An 8,800-nucleotide genomic window follows, 5' to 3' on the forward strand; every position below is an offset into this window, starting at 1 on the left:
TGAGAACTATCGCTGCGGAAAATGGTGATGGCGTTCTTACACTTCTGAGACACCATCACCATTTTCTGCAGCGATAGTTCTCAATGTTTCCACGTTCCAGAACTTTGAGCCAATAGCAGCCAAGAATCTCCTGTCGGTAGTAATTTCAACCTTAAAATATTAAACGAGACGTGTTTGGAAGTTATTACCGAGTGTGCAAACCTTTAAGAGTTAAATCTGTCATCTTTTGATGAGTTTTCATCTCGGGCATTCATCGTGGACTGAAACACCTCACTTTCTAGAAAACATAAGTGGAGCATTATAGCATGGCTCAGTATTCTAAACTTCAGCTTTGGGCTCTAACACTTAAACCTTGGAAACGATGTTATGATTGAAGACTGGCATGATGGGAGCTACCTGTAAAAAACTGTGTTCCCTGGATCTGTTGCATTGTAAAATATTACTGGGAAGGCATTGCAATTTTGGTTCCTGGCTGCCAGAGGTTGGAAAAACTCGATTTTGGCTGGTTCCTTATATTATAGAGCAGCACTGCCTGCTTTGCTAAACTTCCTCACAATCTTCTGAAGAGTTGGCTGCAGTATCTCATTATATTAGGCACAAGGATGGTGAACCTTGAATCTTTATGGAAATTGCTGCAGTCTTCTAAGAAGCTGGCTATACTGGATGTTTCCTTTGGATAGATAACCAAGCTGTTTAGGAACTGAGTTCAAATTTTCCTCATGTGACTATAAAATAGCTTCGCTCAAGAAGTTGTTGCACTTATCTGGTCCTTGTTAACAGAACATTTATTAAATTTTCTTTCACTTCATAGTTGTGGTATTATATGAGTGGAGATAATTATTGCTTCCTAAGAGAAGTGGATATAGTGTAATTATTAGGATTACTATGGAAATGAATTGGCCTTCTTATTACTTCTTTTAATTCAGTTTCATCTGATTATTACTTAAAATTTTAAGATTTTTTCTTTAAAGGTTTATTATTTGCTTCTTAATTAATTCATTGTTATTAATCTTTAGATTCTGGTTCTGGAGGTTTATGGCAATTTTAAAAAGGATATAAAAATGATTCACTCATTATTTTAGAGTAATATAGTTTAAACTAATATATGATGTTCTGAATTAATTTATAGATAGATGATAATTTACTTTCAAATTTTATGCTACAATAAAAATTTGTTAGTATTGAAATTAGTTTGTTCCTATCAATTAATATATAGAGAATTGATTTGGGAAAATTTAGGGTGTGTGGGGCTCTGAATAAATATTTAGAGATTTGAAAAATTATTTTTAAATTTTATGATATAATGACATTTATTGAGATTGTAATTATATGGTACATATTAATTTAATATAGGAGGATTAATTTTGGGAAAAAGTAAGAGGATTCATGAGGGAGGATGATAATCACCTAGTTTATAGGTTTGCATACAAGCTTTTGTGTCATATGATGGGAAGGGATGGGGGAGGGGATGGGGAATTAAAAAAAAGTGGGTCCTGGATGTATGTGGTGCTATTATTTATATATTTGATAAAAAGGAAATGAGGGATTTATTCATTAGCACGTATTAATCAATTAAAATGCAGTTAAAATTATATTCCTTAAACATTAATAGACTTAATCATCCCATCAAAATGAAAAAAAGGACTACATTTTTTTGAAACAACAGCAGGCAGATATTTATTTCATACAAGAGACACATTTATCATCTATCGAGGCTGCCAAATTGGAAGGGGTGATAGGTAAAACACTGTTTTGGTGTTTTTTTGCACCAGCAGTAGGAAAAAAGGCAGGTGTGGCTATCCTGATTAATAGGAAGTGTTCTGCTATATTTGGTAACTTTTAGGCAGATCCTATGGGTAGATGGCTCCATGTTAATATGACTTCAGGAACTCATACCCTGACGCTTCTCAATATTTATGCTCTTAATTCAAATCAGGCGGAGTTCTTTAAAATACTCCAACAAATAATTCTGTCACTGGCTAAGACTAATTTAATTGTAGCCAGAGACTTCAATGCTGTCATGGATCCATTAATGGATAAATAACCCAGTAAACAATTCAAATCATTAGGTCTAGATAATCTTATTCATTCATGTGGATTGAAGGATATGGCAGATTTTTCATTTTAATGCTCGCGAATTTTCATTTTGCTCCCAAGTTCATAAATTATTTTCAAGAATTTTTTTTTTTTGTTTGTTTCAGATCATTTAGTTAATTAGGTAACTAAATCCAGCATAGATCCAATTCTTTTGTCAGATCATGCTGGAATTTGGATAGAATATCAGTTTACTGAAGAAGATTCTAATAGACCTGTTTGGAGGCTTAATAACACAATGCTTGCAGATTCAAACTCTTGAGGAAATTCAAATAAAAATGAATTTTCAACTCAGCACATCAGAGGAAATCTCTTTGGAAACTATTTGGGATGCTTTCAAAGCTACAATGAGAGGACAAATAATTATGTATTCAGCGAATATTAGGAAACTGCTAAAATTAGAATTTTCCAATTTGGAACAAACTATTTTGACTTTAGAGTCACAATTGGCCTCGAAATGGAAAAAGATACTTTGACTGCCCTGTTAAAAGCTAAATATAAATATAATGAGATTTCTTCACAATTGGCTAGGAAAGATTTGTTTTCTCAGCAGACTTTGTATTATGGAAACTCAATTAAAGTGGGAAGATTATTGGCTAATTATCTTAAAGCAAAAAAAAGAAAAAAGAAAAGTAGATCGTGGCCATTAAAGATGAAAAAGGCAAAATTCATACCCATTTGGAGATGGTTTAAAACAATTTTTGGATTATTATAAAGCTTTATATTCTTCTGAGCTTTATTCAAATAAAGAAATTGAAGGAAGAGAATTTTTAAACATAATTAAGGGGCCAAAAGTTCCAGAGCATATAAAAGGAAATCTTGAAGCGCCTATATAATTTAAGGAACTCCAGACAGCATTTGATCCGCTCTGGGAAGTGATGGCTTCACAGTGGAGTTTTTCAAATCTTTTCAAAATTTACTATTACCTCATCTTTTAAATTTATATCAATCATAACTGACTAAGGGTTCCTTTTACTAAGCTGCACCAGCATTGAGCCCTAAGGTTAGTATATCAGGTACTATGGCGGAAGCATTAATCATTGTTTTGTCAAAGCCAAACAGAGATTCCATGTTGGTTTAATCAATGTGGACGGGAAAATTTTGGCTATATTATTGGCTCTACGACTAGCCAAGGCTCTCCCTTATATGATTGGTATGCATCAAATGGGTTTTGTTGCTCAAAGACATTCTGCAAACAATACTTGATTGGCACTTAATATGCTAAATTTGTCAAAAACTATGGTTGATCCGACCTTCTCTGTTTCTCTGGATGCAGAGAAGGCCTTTGATCATGTAGAATGGACATTTATGTACCAAGCAATAGATTGGTTTGGAATAGGCTCTGGTTTTATTCTTTTTTTTTTTTTAATCTTTATTGATTTTACAATCTTCAATAGTGCAATACATAAATATATTATCTATAATAAGTCAATATAAGCACATTTAACTTTCAAATATACATAACCAACCAATTTCTCCCCTTCCCCCTACCCATCCAACTAATGATAATTTAATAAAACACAGAAACATATATTTCCTCAATAATCTTACCCCATTAGCCATATCCTTCCATCCTCCCACCCATCCCAAGTGTAAATATTTAAAAATCAAATTATGACAGAAATAACCTGACCCCCCTCCCACCCTTCCCTAGATGTGTACCAAAATAAACAAAAAGTGACTCACAATCAAAAACCTATTATAGTGAGGTAACATAAGATGTCAATGGGCCCCATACCAATTTAAATATATTACCATGGGTCACTCACTTTATCCGTCACGTCCGGCTGCATGAGCTGCTTCCGATTCCATCTCGGCCCTCAGCATGTCTGTAACGTCAACGACCCGCAGCGGCCGGGCAAGATCCTGAGGTACAAAGCTCCTTCTACAGAGAACAACCCCACTCTGGAAGACCCCACTCCTGATTATATGAATCTTCTAGGCATGATTTTCAGCATATGTAGCCTTATGCTCCAGCTCAAGTAGTGTGCCTGGATTGCTATCTACTGCTCGTTCATCAGCTTTGCCAATTCCTGAAGCTCAGAAGACACTAAACAGATGATGAGCAGTTTTATGTTGTCCATCTCAGCAGTGGTGATGACCTATCTGCAGCACCCTCAGCCCACGTCACCTCCTTGGTGACATGATGACATAGCTGTGTAAATCTGTCCAGACAGTACCTATAGTTCTTTTAGAGCCTAGACTTAGACCCATCTCTCATTAGTCTCTCAGAGACCTTTGATTTCAGCTGAACGTCAGCACCAAAGGGAACGCGGCCTTCCAACTGGTCCCTATTACAAAGAGTCTGTGCATCCAGCACCAGAAACTTCTCTCGTTAAATGTCTTATAGGACTGTTATTGAATGTGTGGGACACATGGGATGCAGTCCTCTGTTTAGAGGAAAATCAGCCAGGATGCTGGGGTAGGGTTTGGTCCAGAGATTGACTTCAGGAGACTTTGCAAAACAAGCTGTAGCTCTTCTATGGTGAGAAATAAAGTTCTGTAGAATTTATATATGGAAATATATATATACTAATCTTTAAGCCCGTTACATTAACGGGTGCTAGAATAGATGTGTGTCTTTGTCTTTCTTTTTTTTTCTCTCCTTGGCTGCTTTCTGTCTGTCTATCTGTCTCTCTCCCTCCTGCTGTCTGTCTTTCTTTCTGTCTCTCTTTCCTCCCCTTGTCCATCAGTAGCCCTTCTCCTTTCCTTTTACCTCCCCTGTGTCCACCACCACCCCTTTACTGCTCCCCCTGTCCAGCAGCAGCCCTTTTCCCTTCGTTTTACCTTCCCCCTGCCCAGCAGCACATGTTCCCTGCTCCCCCTGTCCAGCAGTAGGCCTCCCTTCCTGTTACCTCCCCCCTTGTCCAGCAGCACCTCTTTCCTGCTCCCCCTGTCCAGCAGTAGGCCTCCCTTCCTCTTTCTTCCTCCCCTGCCCAGCAGCACCTCTTCCCTGCTCCCCCTGTACTGCAGCACCCCTTACCTGATTCCCCTGTCCAGCATCTGGCTGTTTAGTAGAGGAAGGCAGACAGAAGAGCAGAAGAAGGCCTTACAGTACTTCCTGGCTGTGGATAGGTCTGTCGCTGCCTGGAGGAGCTAAAGAGCAGGGTGGCCCGCGCTTAAGGTTGCTTGGGTGCATGGGAAGCTGTTTTGCCCGCTAGTGTGTTGAGGAGTGGCCTGGATCGCGTGCAATGTCCGACGTTCTTTCGCCGACCATTTAGTTCTGTGCCGGAGGTATTTTTAAGTTTAAACATAAGAACATAAGAAATGCCTCTACTGGGTCAGACCTGAGGTCCATCGTGCCCAGCAGTCCGCTCACACGGTGGCCCAACAGGTCTAGGACTTGTGCAGTAATCCTCTATCTATACCCCTCTATTCCCTTTTCCAGCAGAAAGTTGTCCAATTCCCTCTTGAACCCCAGTACCGTACTCTGCCCTATCACGCCCTCTGGAAGCGCATTCCAGGTGTCCACCACACGCTGGGTAAAGAAGAACTTCCTAGCATTCGTTCTGAATCTGTCCCCTTTCAACTTTTCTGAATGCCCTCTTGTTCTTTTATTTTTTGAAAGTGTGAAGAATCTGTCCCTCTCTACTCTCTCTATGCCCTTCATGATCTTGTAAGTCTCTATCATATCCCCTCTAAGTCTTCTCTTCTCCAGGGAAAAAAGTCCCAGTTTTTCCAACCTCTCAGCGTATGAAAGGTTTTCCATCCCTTTTATCAGACGTGTCGCTCTCCTCTGAACCCTCTCGAGTATCGCCATATCCTTCTTAAGGTACGGCGACCAATATTGGACGCAGTACTCCAGATGCGGACGCACCATCGCTCGATACAATGGCAAGATAACTTCTTTCGTTCTGGTTGTAATACCCTTTTTGATGATGCCTAGCATTCTATTTGCCTTCTTAGCAGCCGCTGCGCACTGTGCCGACGGCTTCATTGTCAAGTCCACCATCACCCCCAGGTCCCTTTCTTGGGTACTCTCATTTAAAAACATCCCTCCCATTGTATAGTTGTACCTCGGGTTTCTGTTTCCCACATGTAATACTTTACATTTCTCAACATTGAACTTCATCTGCCATCTCGTTGCCCATTCCCCTAGTTTGTTCAAGTCCCTTTGCAGTTTTTCACAGTCTTCTTTAGTCCGAGCTCTACTAAATAGTTTAGTGTCATCTGCAAATTTTATTATCTCACACTTCGTCCCTGTTTCCAGATCATTTATGAATACATTAAATAGCAGCGGTCCTAGTACTGAGCCCTGCGGGACCTCACTCGTGACCTTCCTCCAGTCCGAGTAGTGGCCCTTCACTCCCACCCTCTGTCTCCTACCCACCAACCAGCTTCTGATCCATCTATGTACATCTCCTTCCACCCCATGGTTCTTCAGTTTCCGGAGTAGGCGTTCATGGGGCACCTTGTCAAAGGCTTTTTGGAAATCAAGATATATGATGTCTATGGGGTCTCCATTGTCCATCCGTTTGTTAATTCCTTCGAAGAAGTGCAATAAGTTAGTTAGGCAAGATCTTCCCTTGCAAAACCGTGTTGGCTGGTTATCAGAAGTTCGTTTCTTTCAAAATGTTCATCAATTTTTTCTTTTATCAGTGTTTCTGCCATTTTCCCCGGTACCGGGGAAAAGCTGCCGTGGCAGTTCGTTTCACGATCCCCGCCTGCATCGGAAGACTTCTCCGACTCAGGTGGGGCTCATGAGAGGAGCCGCCACCGCGTCTTAGAACTTAAAAATAACTTCGCTCAGAACATCCTTGGGGTTCCGCGAGTGTGGTTCCATTTTTTCTCCCAAGTTAATAGAACCCTAAGCTCACATGTGCACTCCTGCCACCACAGACATACGGATCATGGAACACGCAGGTAGGAGTGCGCATGCGCGCTTAGGGTTTTATTATAGTAGATGGTATATATATATATATAGTAATATATATATATATATAATATAAAGTTCTGTAGAGTTTATATATGGTAATATATAACCATATATATATATATATATATATATATATATATATATATATATATAATCATGCCCCAAACTATCAGCGTTCATCCTTTCAAATCTATAACTGGAGCAAAGATTTGCCTACCAGAAAGGAAAATTTAAATGATCATAGTTCTTCCAGTTTCTTGTTATCATCTGGATTGCTATCCCAGTCATTATAAGGAAAAGACGGCAGATGATATTTTGTTTCATTTTAAGAATCCTGAATCAACCATCCCTCATTTACTGGAATTGATTGATCGTTTTGGAAAATTTTCTGGATATAAAATAAATTGGAGTAAATCAGAGGTTCTTCAATTGAATGTTCATTGTGTAAAAGCTTTATTTGATCCATTCCCATTCCTTTGGAAGGTAGAGGTTATAAAATATTTGGGTATTATGATTCAAAGAACATTGGAAGACACAATGACAGTAAATGAAAAATCCTTATTATTGAAAGTCAAAGAAATATGTGAGCATTGGAATCCATTACATCTTTCTTGGTGGGGAGAGTCCAAACCATCAAAATGATGATTTTACCTGTAGTTTGCTACCAAATGAGTATGTTACCAGTTTATTTTCAAAGTTCCTTTTATAAAAAATTAAATGGTATTCTTACAAAATTTATTTGGCTGGGTAAAACTGCTAGAATAGCCTTAGTATCTTTTCAAAAATCACAATCGGTGGGGGGGGGGGATAAATTTTCCAAATTTTTATAAGTATCATTAAGCCTTCATCTTGCATCAGGGTATGTATTGGATCCTTCCTGAACTCATGGATAATCTACCGTATTGGCTGATATTAGAGAGTCATCTCATGTCCCCATTTTGTCTTAACCACATTTTGAATATCAAGCTGCCTAGAATATATTAGTACACTAGTATTCTTTCTACCTGGAATACATTAAAATTTATTAATAATTTAACACCTACTCCAGTACAGAAATCTATGGGCCTGTTTTACAAATCCACGCTAGAGGCTGCCGCGCAGGAACAGCCCCGAAGCCCTTTAAATCTCTATAGGCTTCGGGGCCATTACTGCCCTGCAGCCGCTAGCGCGACTTTGTATAACAGGCTCTATGTGTCAATCCCTACGGTTAAACTCCAAGATACAAATCAGCGAGTCTAAAATCCTCTGGAAACGTTGGTTGCAGGCAGGCATACATACTTTGGAAGATGTAATTTCTAATGGGAAAATGGTAAATTTACTACAATTGCAACAATCATTTGGCATATCAAAGTCTCAAGGATTTAAATGGTTGCAGTTGAAAACGGCCATTCAGAAAAGGTTCCCTGATTGGTGCAACTTTAAAAATCAGTATAGCTTGCCGGGCCTATGTTTCCAGACAGATTTGCAAGGGCACCAGGCAGCCAAGTGGTATAAATTAATATTGGAATATTTGAATAAAAAACATCAAACAAGTCTAAAAGACATTTGGAGCATTGAGACAAAGCAGCATATTTCTGCTACTCAATGGCCACGTGTTTGGACTTGGAAAATGAGATGTGTTTTTTTCTGTTGTATAGAATTTTTGGACTCCTGTTTGTCTGCAAAAGTTAGACAGTTCAGGGGCAACGTTAGGAAATTCTACTTTACGGAGAGGGTAGTGGATGCCTGGAATGCGCTCCCGAGAGAGGTGATGGAGAGTAAAACTGTGACTGAGTTCAAAGAAGCGTGGGATGAACACAGAAGATTTAGAATCAGAAAATAATATTAAAT

At 38.9% G+C, this 8,800-nt stretch overlaps 1 pseudogene; it reads left to right on the forward strand.

The window, feature by feature from the left end:
- Nucleotides 1–3,885: 3,885 nt before the first annotated feature.
- On the forward strand, nucleotides 3,886–4,236 carry LOC117354885 (annotated as a pseudogene).
- Nucleotides 4,237–8,800: the final 4,564 nt, after the last annotated feature.

Source organism: Geotrypetes seraphini, chromosome 2 (genome assembly GCF_902459505.1).
Source record: "Geotrypetes seraphini chromosome 2, aGeoSer1.1, whole genome shotgun sequence".
NCBI classification, from domain to species: domain Eukaryota; kingdom Metazoa; phylum Chordata; class Amphibia; order Gymnophiona; family Dermophiidae; genus Geotrypetes; species Geotrypetes seraphini.